At 40.7% G+C, this 16,571-nt stretch overlaps 1 protein-coding gene across 3 annotated transcripts in view; it reads left to right on the top strand.

The window, feature by feature from the left end:
* Positions 1 to 16,571, top strand: part of FOXO3 (forkhead box O3) — a 114,176-nt gene that overhangs the window by 4,142 nt on the left and 93,463 nt on the right. The gene's annotated exons all lie outside the window — the stretch shown is intronic.

Genomic DNA, 16,571 nt, shown 5'->3' with positions numbered 1-16,571 from the left:
ATCACCCATGCTTCTTAGAGGTAGTTGCTTAGACAAAAGTTTTGTAATGGTCAAGGCACTATGACTTTGTATACAGAGGGTCCCAGATTTGGTCTTTAACAGCTCTAGGTAGGGGTAGGAAAGACTCCTGTCTGAAAACCTGCGCAGCTCTTGCCAGTCACTGTAGCTAGTTGGACTAATGGTCTGATTTGGTATAAGGCAGCTTGCGACCATCAGCAGCTGCTGCCAGTGACTTACAGTGCCTGGGTGTTTGAGCCCCACCAGCGAATGTCTGCACCGTAGTGGCACAGCACATGCTTTCTATTCAGAAGGTCCCAAGTTCAACCCTGGAAGGTCCTCCTGTCTCTTAAACCATGAAGTGCCAAGAATCTTAATGGTCTACAAAGGCAGCTTTCTATGCCACAGATTAATAGGATTCTGCTCCTGCACATGCTTTTTCGGAAGGAAGTACCAGTGAATGTGGGTGAAATTTGACTAATTCGTACTTAGGGTAGACCCACTGAAATCAGTGGACTTAAGTTAGTTATGACCATAACTAACATTGGATATCATCCTGTGGTTTTGTGTGTTCACTTGGGAGTAAGCCTCGTTGAACAAGATGGGACATCTGCTCCACTGAATATGCATAGGATCACACTCATGGCACATTGAACCTGAGGGCACAGTTGAAGCTTATATAGGGTTTGCCGCTTGGGGGCCAGCTGCACATTATGCACAGATAATTGTGTACTGGAACTCCGGTCCTCATATTTTATTTTAATTTTCTTAAAAAGCTTCTTAGGAGGAGGCACCTGAGAGTGCTTACCTTTGTCTTTATTGCCATTTCCCCATTCCAAAGCCTTTTCCCTGTTGGGGTTTAAAATGCTAACCTACCACATAAACTGGAATCGGCAGAGGAAGAACCATGTAAGTTGCCTTGAGCATCTTGAGGAAGGGTGGAAGAAAATAATAGTCATTTTGCCCTTTCTCCCTTCATGCCACCCAGCCACAGGCCATGGTGGATTGCCACGGGGAGAACATGCCATGCAGGATCAAACCTATCTAGTTCAGCATCCTGTTCTCACAGTGACCAACCAGGTGTCCATGAAGCCACAATGCAGGACACGAGCACAATAGCATTCTCCACATTAGTGATTCCCAGCATCTGATATTTAGAGGCATCCGGCTTATGATAATAGAAGCAATATAGACTTTATGACTAGCAGCCATTGATAATCTCCTCCTCCATGAATTTGTCTAATACCCTTCTAAAGCCCTTTAAGTTGGTGGCTGTCACTATATATTGTGGAAGTGAATTCCATTTTTTAACTCTGTACCATGTGAAGACATATTCACTATCCCCGTGACTCTGCCAGTTTTCAACTTCACTGGATGACCCCGAGTTCTGTCCATCTTCTCTCTTTCAAATTGCAACCCCCTTTGAGTTTCTTGGAGGGAGGGTTTAATGAAAACATATTTGAGTTAAAAGTTGCTCTGAAAACCCATATCCCTCTGTCCCTCCTCTTCTCAGTTCCTGCTGAACCATTTGTTCTGTGTAAACAAAGTGCTAAGCCAGCAAAGCAAAAGATGACGATTTGCACTGGAGATGACCAGCCTTCACCCAGGGAGATGTGGATGCTATGACAGAGGCTTATTATTGCACATGGTGTACGCACCTCTATTGTCTTTGTTCACAGGTTCTGCAAGGTTTTGTAGACCTCCAAGAGCCAGCAAAACCTGTTTGACCAGAACTATTGGTAGGACAAAAGAAATGTATGTGTGCACTACGTAACCGATGATGCCTCTGTCGTACCACCCTTTGAAAAGATTGTATTTAATGCTAGTGCTTCTCAGAGTCAGCCCACTGAAATTAACCTAAGTTAATCATAGCCATTAATTTCCGTGGGTCTACCCTAAGGTCTGTCCCCATCCATAAACACATAAAATAGGAACCACTTCATACATTACCAAATTCCTGTATTGGCAGGCATTCCTACACAACACTTTTCCCCCTACAACGTCAACAATTTGCATCTCCTGTGTAATAGCGATCACACCCAGTGCATCTGTACATGTGGTTAATCTGCCATGGTCATGTGGCACACCTGTGTGCACATTAGAATTTTAGAATTGTGGAGTTGGAAAGGGACTGTGAGGGTCATCTAGTCCAACTTGCTGCAATGCAGGAATTCTTTTGCCCGACATGGGACACAGCTCAGATAATAAGAGATGCACGCTGTATCGACTGAGTTATGTTATTTCCTTCATGAATGTGCCTATCGAGTGAGTATTTTGTAATTTATGGTGAAGTGGCCCTGAGTTTTTTTACACAGTTGAAGAAGCGCAGCAAGAAAATATTTTCTTTCATATTTAATATGTGACTGTGTTTTCACATGAAAAATATATATACAGGTAATAAATATGGAAAGAAGGTGTTGATACAACACAGAACCATAGCAGATTTATTTTCTATTACAGTGGCCAAGAATAAATGTCGTGACTTTTTGCATTTGCTCAAATGCTGCCTATTGTACTTGCCTGATGCAGATCCCATGTACAAAGATTTTATACAGCTACAGTATCCGTCTCAGAAGCATGAATGAGTCCATGCATTCAGAATTCTATTAAATTTACAATGAAACTGTTTTCCTCTTAAATATTTTCATTTGATGGGAATAAAACAGAATGTAGGCTGTTCAGTGGAAACAAGTTATTTGGAAGTTAGTTAGGCACCACAAGGTTTCTATTAGTAACCTTTTCATGTGTCCCAACTTCTCTGTAGGACACACCAGTAGAAACTTAAATACAAATGAAGGGCTTTCAGTCGTCGTGAACTGAGCATGGAAGGATCTCATAATTCAATACTAGTAATAATAAATAATGTCCAGCAGTTTAAAACAAGGGAGTGGTTATGTCATAAAATACACGTGTATTTTTGCATCATGTGCTGCATTTCCAAGAGTTACCATAAATGCACCATAAAAATGCCATAAAGTTTAGAGGTGGGATGTCAGTTGTTGCTCTTCTGACAGAGTCTGCGTCGTTAGCAGATGTAGTTGTTTGGGAGTCCAATCTGTAGTGCCAAAGCCTTTTAAGCTGCTGCCTTAAGAAAACTTTCGTATCAAATGGGCTACAGAGGATCGGTTAAAACAACAACATGTAGCAACATGGAGGACTGCACTGAATTTATGCTCATTGATTTCAATAGCAGCATACTCTAGGCCATGCAGCAAAGTGCTTACATTAATTAGATTGCTAAGCATAGTTGAAACATTTCTAACCATTTATAATTTTAATTTGATATTGATTTCATTTATGAGCAGCCTTAACTGGTACTTTGAGCTAATTAAAATGTTAAAAACTTGGATCCCTGGATACTTGGTGATATGTTAGTTCAGAAATTTTGCAATAACCTCTAACATGACCTTACAGGAAGAGGAGACCAAACTAGACCTGTGACATCTTCTTTCTTTTTAGGGAAGTTGGGCAGGCCGAAATAGATGCTACTATCTTTTATCCGCGAGGCATTTTCTCATATAATAGAAACGAATTATGAACTGCCCATGGGAAAGTACTGGAAAGCCTTCTTTTAAAAAACATTAATTTTCTTACCTTTATATCCTGCCTTCTGTCTGTCATGGACTCAAAGTGGTGTAGATGTGGTTCTCAGACGATTGCCCTCCAGGTACTGGTCATATCCAAACCTTCAGCACAGTGCTGCCCTTGTGTGCCTTGCTTCAGAGTAATCTGAGTAGCTTCCCTGCTTTATGTAGAACAATGGAGAAACAAGTATTCGTTTAGACTTGTACCTCCATGGGTCAGAGCTGATCACACAAGCATGATGGCTATGGCAGAGAAAGTCGGGAACCTTACAGCTAGGTTTTTTTAGTTGCTGTTTTTTCTAGATTCTGTACTCTTAGCTTGGACTTAGTTTTAAAAATCAAATTATTAAGCAGATTCATTGCACTGAGAATGTTTATGTACTACTTCAGAAGTGCACCACTCTGAAGTTCTCTGTGTTGAAAAGGACACATCTTAATGATTTGGAACATTTTTTACTTGGAGTGTGTGAGATACTAGTATACAACAAACAGACTGTTTTATCCCCACCCCAAAAAAATCCTTTTATGGGTTTAAAAAAGGATAATGATAATCAATGATACAAATAAATAGACTGCCGTCTTGTAATGTGTAAATAACAAAATCACAAAATAAATTTGCAGAAATATATAAGGCATCTGGTTCATTACTAGTGGTCTGTACTGAGGAATTTGCAGGTGGCATGTCTATCATGCAGCAGTTTGGGTGAAGGTGAATTCATTGTCCGGTCCATGCCTAAGCTTACAGTGCATCAAGCTACTTACTTTTGAAAGACATAGAATTGCCGCATTTTATATTTACCATATGTGGTTGTTGTTACATAGTGCTGCATATATAACAAAGCATTGCAATAAGTAACAGTAGTAGCTATAACCAATAGGAGAGGCAAATTGCAGTGCGTCTCCCAGTGCTTCCGTGTGTGTGTATCTTGTATTAACTCTGTGGTCCATTTTAAAAGTTACATCCTTCATATGGGGATTGTAACATTTGTGAGCTGTTTAGCATGTGGGACGACAACAACAACAACAACAACAACAACAACAACAACTATTACTTACACTTTATAGCGCCCAAATACCTGAAGTGTCTGGGCAGTTTGCTAAGATTAAAATAAGTAAGATGCTATAATAAAGTAACCAGCACAAGATCATTATAATAACTGTAACATCTGCATACAATCAGAAAAACCACATAAAACCAGCACAGCAAACATACAAAGCAGTAAAACCATCAACAAAATTTACTAAGTGCCAGAAATCTAAAATGCACTGAAAATTCACATTAAAAGGCCTGGGAGAATGGCACACACACACACCTGGAGAAAGGCCAATAGGTGAAGAATTATTTGCGACACAGCTGCATGTTTCTGATTGGCTCTGTCATATGACTCTCCATGTTCCTACATTATGGCTTCTGTGAGGAGTTACTGCCAGGTGGAATAATTTTTGGTGGCCTCCACCAACAGCCACCATCTTTCTTGATGGTATGCAGTTGAAAGTAATCGGCAGGATCCAATTAATGACACTTTTCAGAGGACACTTGCACAAGGACTTCCGCTCACCCCGCCTCCCCACCCAATTGGCCCAGGACAGAACATTGCATAGGGCAAGGAGCAGGGTTATTATTTCACCTGGCAAGCTAAATAGGTCTAGGGTTATCATTCCTACCATTTGCTTGTCTGGAAATGTAGTAATAACCACAGGAAACAATACGTTGTTGTTGTTTAGTCGTGTCCGACTCTTCGTGACCCCATGGTCCAGAGCACGCCAGGCACTCCTGTCTTCCACTGCCTCACACAGTTTGGTCAAATTCATTTTAGTAGCTTCGAGGACACAGGAAACAATATACTTGGTGCTAATCAGTTACTGTCTAAATAGCATATGGCTACAAATATGGGACCTGAAAGCATTTGTATACATGTAACGGCTTTGTTTATGGCAGGTATTTGTCTTCTCACTTACACATTAGTTGCAGACCACATCAAACCAAGAGAAAAGGTTGATGTTGGATTTTGGCACATACATTATGTACATACAATAAACCAGTTTCCTATGACTTCCCTGTGAGAGCATAATACAGCACACTTCTGTAATAGAGGCATCTTCAGGAGTTGATGATCTGTGCACGTACAGAAAGTATGAGCAGATTGCACTAGCACTACTGTATCTGTGTATATGAATATACCTAAAGCTTCTCTCAGTGGGTCACAGAGTCCAATTCTTACCATAGGGCAAGCATCCCTGACAGATATCATATTAAACAGATATCATGCCTGCTTTCACACTGGGCATTTACTGTGAAGTAGCTATTCTTTGTTACTTTCTTTTTATGAGGCATCTCAGCAATGGTGTGGTCAATACATGCTCCTTCCATATTTTATTGTTTAGTTTCTAGGGTCCACCCCCCCGAAAGCTTAGACAACCCCACTTTTTAACACAGTGGAACAGTTGCACAACTTCTCCAGTTGTAGATGACCCATTGTGCAGCTGTTCTGTGGGTTCAGGACCAGTTATGGCCTGCATAGATTGTGGAAGGAGTGGGAAACCTTTGGCTGTCCAGACTCCAACTCCCATCAGCCGCAATCAGCACACCCAGTTGCTAGGGATGATGGGAGCTGTAGTTCAACAACTAGAAGCACTGGGTTATGGTAGAGACATTTCCTTCGTTGTAGCTCCTCTCTCCCCTTTAGGAATCAACTCTCTTTAATTTTTCCCTGTTCAAATTGTATGTATTTTTTTCTATTTCTTTTTCTCATTCTAAAGGGCAGCTGAGGGTGGGAGAAGAGAAATTAATCCTTTGTCCTCATCAGTTCTTGAGGTTGGGAGAATGGGGGTTACCCACATGGCTACAGAATGTTATTGGGATTCTAGAGGCCTGGAAATTATAAGTTGCCACTCCACTGGCATTGTAGCGGTAATTATTTGCTTCTAAATAGCCCATGTTTAGAAGCACCTCATATGTCGTAGAGGGAGATTTATTTGTTACATTTTCAAATGCCTGCTTAGGAGAAGGCATCTACTTCCTGCTTTGCTAGTGCAAGGTTGTAGATCATTATGCTGTTATAGGCAAGGATCCAAAACATTTGGCTTGTCTCAGTAACTAACTGTTATTTGTGTTTGCCACCAGTCCTTTCTCTCCCATAAGTCTTCAGCACAGGCTAGAGGTTTTGGGGGTGAATGTATGCATGTATGTATGTATGTTCATATATCCCATAAGACACTGGACTCTGACATGCTCCAAAGCTCAGGGTGTCGTGACTCTTCTGCATATGTCAGAGGATACAGAGGAAGGAAAGGTCCTCTTAAGGAGGGTGAAGTCTTGTCCTGTGCTGAGCTTTTCTGTGCCAAAGCTTAGCTGGACATACAAGATCCATGCAATTTGTGAAGAACTCGAGGAAGGGAATTGTCTTAGGGAAAGCTTGAAGTACTTACTGCCATTGTTGATAGATCCCATGCTGATGTCATTGTTTGAGGAATCTGGTTAAAGCCTATTGCTTATATCTGTTATTTATGCAGGACAAAATGAGTTTGCTCCAGTGTAGTGGGGATAAAGATGGGTGCAGCATGTTCTCCTTTTCTTAAGCAATGTTGTTGTTGTTTTATTTTATATGGCAGAAGCGTGGGCTTCTTAGATGAGTTTTTGTAGGCATGGCACATGAAGCGAGAAATGGCTAGTCAGCTTTGGTTAGTATAAAATTACATTTCCTCTAACATAATTAAGATTTTGCCAGTTTTTTCAGCAGCAGGCCTATTTTTTCCTTCTGTTCTCCCATACCCTGGTAGAATGTTATCTAACCTAGCATTAAGCACAGCAATATGATACAGTAAATATCTCCAGATCCTTCATACCGTCTACGTTTTAATAAACATATGTGCAAGCTATTTTAACACTCACCTACACATTTCCAAGCCGTCCCACAGTGATTTATTTATATGACTCAGTATCTGCACACTCCTTTGAATAGTTGATGAGGGTGAAGGAAAAAAGACTGTAGCTTCTGGTTCTAAAAGATCCAAGGGTTTGAGAAAGGAAGGGCTGAACATTCTTGCTTTATGTGGAAATGAATGTTCTGGGAACATTTTCCCTTTTGGTAATTTTGTCAAGTCGCCTTATTTAAGGTGACGCTTCAGCTTATTTCCATGCAATTTTTGCCATTCTCACTGTTGTTTCTTTAATCAAGGTTTCTCGGTTGCTGTACCTCATAACAAAGCTCTGGAATAGAGAGGGGAACATTCCTGCGTGAATTACTCCAAAAATAACTTGGGTAGAATGGTTTTTACCCCAAAATAACTTGGGTAATATTTGTGTGAGAATGCTTGTGTGAGAATGGAAAGAAGCAGCTGAATGGTAAAGGTAGTAAGCAGACAGCAATCTTCCTTAAGGAGAACTGTTGGATATTTCAGATATTTCAACAGAGTAGTAGTAGTAGTAGTAGTAGTAGTAATAGTATATACAAGAAGCTTGGTTTTTATAACTGACAAGGGGCAGAGAAGCACTCTTTCTTAGACTAATTTCTTTCTCTGCATGCATGCATGTGCGCCTACAGCCACTCACCCACCCACCCACACCCCAATCAATCAGGATTGGAGGGAGGAGCTTCCTTTAACTGGTCCTTATCACAGCTTGAGTTCTAAAGACAAAGTATTCAACCACTATTAGCAGAGTGCTGCATTGCAAAAAAAAAAAAGTTTCATTAAACAAGCACATCTGTCTTTATTAACTTGATTTAAGTTAATAACTGCTGCTGTCAGGAGGCAATATTTATTCCTCACTATCTCGTATTGATCACTTCCCTATAACCAAGAGTGCCAGCCACTTCCATATGACACAGAAATCAGAAACTTTCCTGAAAAAGCTTTAAGTACTGTGTGCATCACCTGGGTAATTCTATTTCCACCCCCAGCTCCAACTTGATGGAAAACAGTATTTGGTCTTTTCTACATGAATAGGGCACCATTCATATTCTAATCCTGTAAAGTTGGTGGAGTTTCTTTATATACAGTTGAATAAACAAGCAGATATTTGCTTTATTTTGTTTTATATCAGAAGCCTAATTATTCTATACATTATTTATATTCCCTGTTTGAGACAAAGACTGCTGGTATATTTAGGTGTGTGTGTTTATTAAAGCTTCTGTTTCAAAAAAGCGACACCATGCAACAACAACTCGAATGCAACTTGCATCTTGCTTAACGTAATAAATAATATATCCTTAATGGCTTTGGGTGGTTCCCCCCATTTGTCAAGAAACATATAGATGTTAAGGAGTTGACGGGCTGCTCATCAAATCTGCAGATGACACCAAACTAGGAGGGGTGCAATGCTGCTGGGATTCAAGATGACCTTAACGGATTGGAGAACTAGGCCAAAACTAACAAAATGAATTTCAATAGGGACAAATGTACGGTTCTACACTTAGGAAGAACCAGCTGCACAAATATACTTGCTTGCCAGTAGTACATGTGAAAATGATCTAGGGGTCTTAGTAGAGCACAAACTTAACATGAGTCAACAGTGTGATGCAGCGGCAAAAAAACACACTACTGCTCTCCTAGGCTACATCAAGTATAGTGTCCTGATCAAGGGAAGTAATAGTTCCACTCCATTCTGGCTTTTTTTTTTACCACACCTGGAGTACTGTGTTCAGTTCTGGGCACCACAATTTAAGAAGAATATTGACAAGCTTGAATGTGTGCAGAGGGCAACCAAGATAATCAAGGGTCTGGAAACGAAGCCTTGTGAGGAACAATCGAGGGAACTGGGTAATGTTTAGCTTGGTAAAGAGGAGACTGAGAGGAGATATGTTAGCCATCTTCCAATATCTAAAGAGCTGTCACATGAAGGGAGGAGCAAACTTGTTTTCTCCTTCTCTGGAGGCTAGAACCTGAACCAATAGAACCAAGGTACATGAAATGAGATTCTGACTAAATATCAGGAAGAACTTTCTGACTGAGCTGTTTGTCAGTGGAGCAGACTCCTAGGAGAGGTGGTGGACTGTCTGTCCTTGGAGGTTTTTAAGCAGAGGTTCGACAATCATCTGTGATGGATGCTTTAGTTGAGATTCTTGCATTGCAGGGGGTTGGATTAGATGTCCTGTGGGGTCCCTTCCAAGCCTACAATTTTATGGTTCTAGTTTGGTTCTGTGAATTGGGCCTTCCCTTTCATTCCACTTACCATTTTCAGCTACTAGGGAAAAAAGCTGGTTTGGTCAATTGTGTGTGAAAATGGAATATAACATTTGGCTGTGGACTTTTGCTCTGACTTTATCAATACACTTTAATGCGTTCTTGGCTTTAGTTCTTCCAGGCCATGCTGAGTCATGGTTCTTTGTATGGAGCAGCAACTGTGGGCTCAACGCTGAATGATCAGGGAGGGTGGGAGAGCAATCCCTGCCTGATAGAGCTTACAGTCTGTAAGGTGATAAAATGCAGCTCTGGCACTGTAAGAAAACCATGAGATGAATTTACTTGGTTCTGGCTAGTGGGGCTGCAGGGATTTCTCTTACTGAAGGATGGATTAGTTGCTGAGCCTAGAAATAGTCAAATAGGTTTTCATTGGGAGAAGCAAACTCTTCTCTTGGCTTCTGGAACTGAATGTTGAAGAGTTTGAAGGAGAAATAAATGAGAAATTATTGAGCAACATAGGGCATACAATTCTAAGGCACACACAGGAAGTGGTTCTGAAAGTTGAATAAACTGATTAAGTTCCCCCTTGCCCACCCTGCCCACATGTCCTAAACAAGTGTAGAAGCTTGGTTGCCATCCATCTATTTTGCACATGATGTGTAAGAGCTGCTACACATTTGCCAAAATCCATTGCAGTGGGTTGTAGTGTGACAGTAGGAAATGCAAAATGTTGAATAATGTGGGTTTTAACAAAACATGTGTATCTTTTAAAATGTCTTCTGATGATGCAAGACTTCCCTCCATGGCCATGTCACTTCTCTCCATGAATTGTCTTGCTTTTCAGTTAAAAGCGGCTTTAGTTGTTGCTATGGGATGCTCAGGTGCTTCTTCCTAATTTCAGTGATTGTATGTGATTGATTCTGAGGCCCAGCGGGACAGCCCTCTGCTTTTTTTCAGAGCCTTTTTGTGTCTGTAGCTTTCCTTATGGACATAGAAACACTCCGAAGATTCATTAAATTCTCATTTCCTGCTGTTTTAGAGCTTGATACACATTACAGCTGCTCTTGTGGGCGGATTGTTCAGAATCCTGATGATCTTTCTCTCAATGGGCAGGGAAGGCTGGACGCAGTGGCTTTAGTACCTGGTATCCTTGGGCAACTGCCATGGCTCACTACTCCAGCAGGGCTTGCTGCAATACATTCAAAAAAAGCGCGCCTGGTCCAGGACTATGAGCATCACCAGGAAGCTGTGTTTAGCAACCATTTAAATTTCCTACAGTGCCCTGGATCACCACTACATTAGGAGCATTGTGGAAAACAAAATGGCCGCTAGACCCAACTGCCTAGTCCTGGCATCAACAAGCAGGGATCACCAATGGAAGAACGGCTCAGACGCTACCTCTGCCTTGCCCTGTCCTCCCAGGAAGGCAAAGGAACCTTTGGAAAACAAAAGGCGTAGGAAGCAGCTGATTCCTTGAGAGGAATTGCATTTATTCATTCTTCTTTTAATCTTCTGGTTTTATTCAGTGAAATGCAGTCAATTCGCAAATTGCAACTCTTCTCTGCTGCTTCCCCAATAAACACCAGATTGTTTTAAAGAGCCCACCTGCAAGCAAGGTGGAAACCCTTTCCTCTGGGCAAGGAGCTGTTCCCTTCTCCTCTGATTTTTCTTGGAACTCCTTTACCTTCTTAGGAGGGTGGTGAAAGGTTAGGTTGGGCTTAGTGCTCCAAGCTACTTGAAAGGAGATCTTCAGGACTCTAAGCAGCCAGTTTCTGACAGGAGCAGCTGGAACATGTAGCCAGGCATCTAAGCGTTGTGTGACAATCAGTGCCACTGGGTGCTAAGGGCTGCTTCAGACATTTCAAATCTAGCAAGTGTGCTGTATGAATCCGTGCAGTGTTCTGTGAGAGATGTTCCCTAAAGGAACTAAGTTCTCATTCTCAAACCATTTCATTGTTTCCCCCCATATGTGTGAGGCATAGGAGGGACCACAGTTCTCTTTACTTCCTCACTGCATACACTAATGTTGAAGCCTACGCATTGTCCACTTGAAGCATGATGGACTATTCTGTGGTGGTGTCCCCAGGGCTGTGTGTTGCTATTGCACAATGTTGCTTTAAGTTGCCTTTCTTTGGAGAGGCATGAAAGGGGCCTAAAATAATTTTATTATCAAAACTAAATTAGGTACCCCCCCCCCAATTTAATGTCATAGCCTTTAAATAAAAAAGAGAGAACGGAAGGAGATTATAGCATGTACCGAAAGTGCCATGTAAGTGATTATTGTTCTTAATTAAATGTTCCAAGATTGAGTGTAACTGGATACTAAACTGTATATAGAGATTTTGTAGACTATAAATGCAAAACTACTTTCTCTTCTAGAGAAAAACCTAGTTTCTCATTCATATGTGCCCATGTATGTGCATGAAAGTTAAAATGGCCCATTGATTAATATTGAAGAGTATGAACTAAACATTATGTAGTCAAACTAGTTTAAAATAAGCCATGGGCATACACAAATAAAAATGATTAGAATGATAGACAGGTTACCTGAAATACAGTCATTGTCTCCATTGCCAGTAAGACAATTAAGATCAATACATGGAGCCTGGTTGGTTTCATCCTGGCTTATTGGCTTGAGGCAGCACAAAGCAGGCCTTTTCACTGGTGGTGCCAGTGTTGTGGATTGCTCTCCCTGCTGAAATACGAAGGATCTATTGGTATTGGCTTTCTGAAGACACATCTGTTTAGCCAAGCATTATCCTGACCTGAACCTCTTGTTTTTAATTCTTTTAATTGCTTTTTAAACTCTTAATTGTGCTATTTTAATTGGTTTCTTCTATTGGACATTTGAATTAAATTGTAGCTGTTTATTTTAAGGTTTTGATGGAATTGTTTTATTATCTATTTTAATTGTGTCTGTTTATTTAGTGTGTTTTTTTGTAATTGGTTGTATACTTATAAACTGCTTACAAACCTTGGCGGCTGAGTGGTATATAAATCAATAAGTAAGGCTATAGTGGGCATTTAAGTACTTGAAGGCCGCTTAAAGAGTTATGTCACTTTCATTCATTATGTTAATCGGGCCTTGGAACTATCGGGTTCCCCAAACATAGCAAAGATAGACGGCATCCTCTATCAAGGCTGGAGGCACACGGCAGGCTCTTGATAAGTTCTTAACATGTTGCGTGGGGTCCCCTGATAAACTGAACTCTAAGGATGTGTGCTTTTGATATGGTTTTAGATCTGCCCCATGATGTCTGTGCATTGACATGCCTAGGGGGTAAGTTTTTTTAAAAAAAATCTGTCATTGTAAAAAATGTGTGTTATGGTAGCATGACTTTGTAACAGTTAGGAATTTAGCGTATCCCCTGCAACACGAGGGATGGTCTCTATAAATACTAAAAAGAAGAAGAAGTATAAAATAGTTAATCATTAGAAATCCCAGTATGTCAGGATTTCTCCGATCTCGCTTTAGGACCATTTTCTCTTAATCCTGAACCCAACAAAATGTTATATATATTCCATAAATAGCCTCATTTTCTCTATTTATGCATTTCTTTTGTGAGTTCATGCTGTTTTATTTGTGTATGTTTGCCTGACTTTTACCACATGCTATACTTTCTAACCTTTTGTCTAAACTAGGAAATGAGGTGTGATTAGCAATTTTGATAAGTAGCATGTATTACCTTGACACATTTTCGAGCATTGCTTAGTAGCTAGAAGGTAAATAGAAGGTGCACCCTGCTTCTTATATGTAAAAAGGCTGCTTCCCCACCAGTAGAAATGGGGGGGGGGCTCTATTTTGGGAGATATGTCAGCTTTAGATCCTAAGACTAAAGGACATGGAGAGTACAGGCATTGGGGACTTTCCCGAAAGAGTGGATGTGAGAGTAAACACCCACCCACTGAATGTTTTGTTAAGTGTTTTGCAAAATATATGGGCTGGATTGCATATGAAGAGGCCAACTGCTGAGTTCCATCTCTTAAGCAGCAATCCTAACACATGAATTCTGTAGGGCTTACTGCCAGGTATGTGGCGTTAGGGCTGCAGCCCTGGTCAATATTAGCCTTCTGCTGAGGTATGATTTTCTGTCCTTTAGGACGTAAACATATTTTGAAATGCTCTATAAGCAGGGAACAGGAGGAGCAAGGCATATTTCTGTGTGATATGAACTGAAGCATTTTAGGGTTCATCAGAAGACACCTTCCCTCACCTCAGGAATTAACTGAACTTGTGATGAGGGGAGCAGAACTGTGCTTATTAGCACTGCCCCAGAGTCTGAGACTAGATCTGCGTTATAAATTTAAAGCTCAACGCAACTGACTTTTCTCCCTCTCTTCTCCCCTTGCACCAACTGCTGAGTTCCATCTCCCCAACCCACCATTTGTGGATGGTGCTGGGCACATGGCAGAGCAAGGAAGAAGGGCATCCCTGTTGCTCTAGTGCTTATCCTTGCGCCTAGTGGAAATATTTTGCTGAATGTTGCCCCATGATACCACGTGAACACTCATGGCTTCCCCTACGGGATCCTGGGAACCAAACTTTGTCAAGGGTGGTGAAAATATGCTTCCCAAGAGCCTTTGGGGGAGGCCATGACTGTTAAAGTGGTATCACAGCGTTTAAATATTGAGTGCGGATGTGGCCTGACATCCTCCTGTGGCCCCGTGTTTGGCATTTATGAGAGTTCTGTATGAGCACAGATCTCTTTCTCACAACTGGGTACCCTGAGCCTGTCCTAGTCCCCAAGCATGTGGAAGGGCCCATCTCATGCACAATCCTTTCACATTAACACTAAATGCCCAGGAGAATTAGCCATGTTCCACCCCATATTCAATATACGTGTTTGGGGGTAGAATATCTGTAGAGCTCAGTTGTCAACCAAACATAGAAGCTCTGAAAAATCTGTCTGTCTCTTTGTACTGGAGATGGCTTCCTGAGATGGGAAGGTCAAACTGGCTTCCATTATCTTTGTTGCTGTCTTGACTCTCCGGAGAGGAGGAAAGCCTTTCTCTCTTGGGATGCCTGGGGGTAGAGAAATAGGTAGCTTTGCTGGTTTCAGTGAAAGGGAACAATGGGAGGAGTTTTTAGTGGGGTGGGGGAGCAGGGAATAAAATATAAAATGTAAATGTTTTCCAGTTGTTTTCAAGAATGAAACTGCATTTCAACAGATCACGCGACTCTGCAGTTATAACCTGTGTATCAAGGGCTGACTGTCTTACTGTGCCATGAGTTGTGACGCATGGTTTTATTTCTGCATTCAGATATTGGAAAAATAGCCACTGTTTATCATTGTCGATCTGAAGCACTTAGCTAGAGTTGCTAATTTTGGTGTAAACATAATGTAGCTACTTAATATCCCGAGTCATTTATTAACAACTTGACAAAAGAAATGACAAACTTCACAATGGTAGTTCATTACTAGAAGAATGTTCACGAGTCTCTCAAGTCCCGTGATTAATCTCTGTTCTGTTTAAAAAAGAAGCAAGCTTAACATTGAACGTAGAGGATTCATGCTTTGCACTTCTAAAGAGGTTTAAACTCAGACCTTTTAGTGGATATCCCTTAGCAATCAGTCAGCTATATTTTTACATGCAGAAAAGTATTGAATGGTGTTTGTTTTTGCATAAGCTGCTGCTGTTTGTTTAAATCTGTTTTCATGTTTTAAAAGTCTTCTGAGTTGCTACTTTTGCTTCTGGGTAACCCTACACAGTGAGACTTTTGGATCAATGACAAAAGGAGGCATGACATTGGATTTTCAAGTAATTCAGGATAACTGTGTCCACATCAACAAAAACAAGACACATCCTGAGTGAAATTCTTCAGTCAGCCATTAATTTTTCTCCCAAAGATTGAAAGTCTATGGACTGAATCTCTGATTGTATGTAGCATTTTTCTCCAACTGTTTATCATATACAAATCCAGTTAAAAACAGGGTGTCATCCACCACTGTAAACATTTTGCAGAGTGGCAGAAGAGGTTTGCTTTCTATCAGTAGTTGTCTTGTTTGTTTCATTTTATATAATAGCTTATATTCATTTTATATAACAGCTTTCCCATACAGAAGAGTGGTGCTGTTACACTCTGCTTGGAACTCTTCGAAAGAACAAAACTGGAACTGATACAGGTCCCGTTGTTTGTTTTTCTCATTCGAACCCTGCAACCCGAGTCCTTCATTCCAATTGCCCTTCCCATTCATTCTTTTCAGGAGTGTTTACTTGAAAGTAGTTTGCCAAATCAGGGAATCTGGGGACATGCAGAAACATGCACCATGAAAATAACCTACTTGTTATTGCTTTCCATTTGGATGTGTTTAGGGCTTGCCACACATTTTATTTTATTAAAGTCAACAGAATAGCTTCTGGCTTTCCCAATCTGAAGAACAGGGTGATCACATGTGGTTATGTGATTTAGTGAGAGTCTTCCTGATTTCTGCTAATATAATTTCAAGTTGTCAGGGTGTTAGAATTAACTTCTCGGGGTTGCTTTGTTAGGTTACATTTCGTGTTTGAGAGCACAACATGAACATGGGCCCTATATAAAGCGGCACTCCATGCATAAATTGTGAATTCCCACCCATCCCTTGCAAAAATAGTCATAAGTGATGACCAAGAAAGGAGCCAGCTCTCTGCCCATCACCACCTATGTATTCTATAGGCAAATGCTACTAATAATTTAAACATAAAGGCACCATCCAGAAATGATGCTGAGCATGTATATTTTGTATTCTAGAGCTTTCAAGTACAAAAGATTGAAAAATTCAAATTTGTTTTTAGACCACAGATCTTAGCAATAAAAGCCGCAAAACTCCCAAAAGAACAAAAAAGATGATTTGTGACCAAACACTGATGCAGTAAAAAATTATTTTC

Source organism: Podarcis tiliguerta, assembly GCF_965153285.1.
Source record: "Podarcis tiliguerta genome assembly, chromosome: 3".
NCBI lineage: Eukaryota > Metazoa > Chordata > Lepidosauria > Squamata > Lacertidae > Podarcis > Podarcis tiliguerta.
The sequence above is the reverse complement of the archived record's forward strand: the minus strand, read 5'-3'. Positions and strand labels throughout refer to the sequence as shown.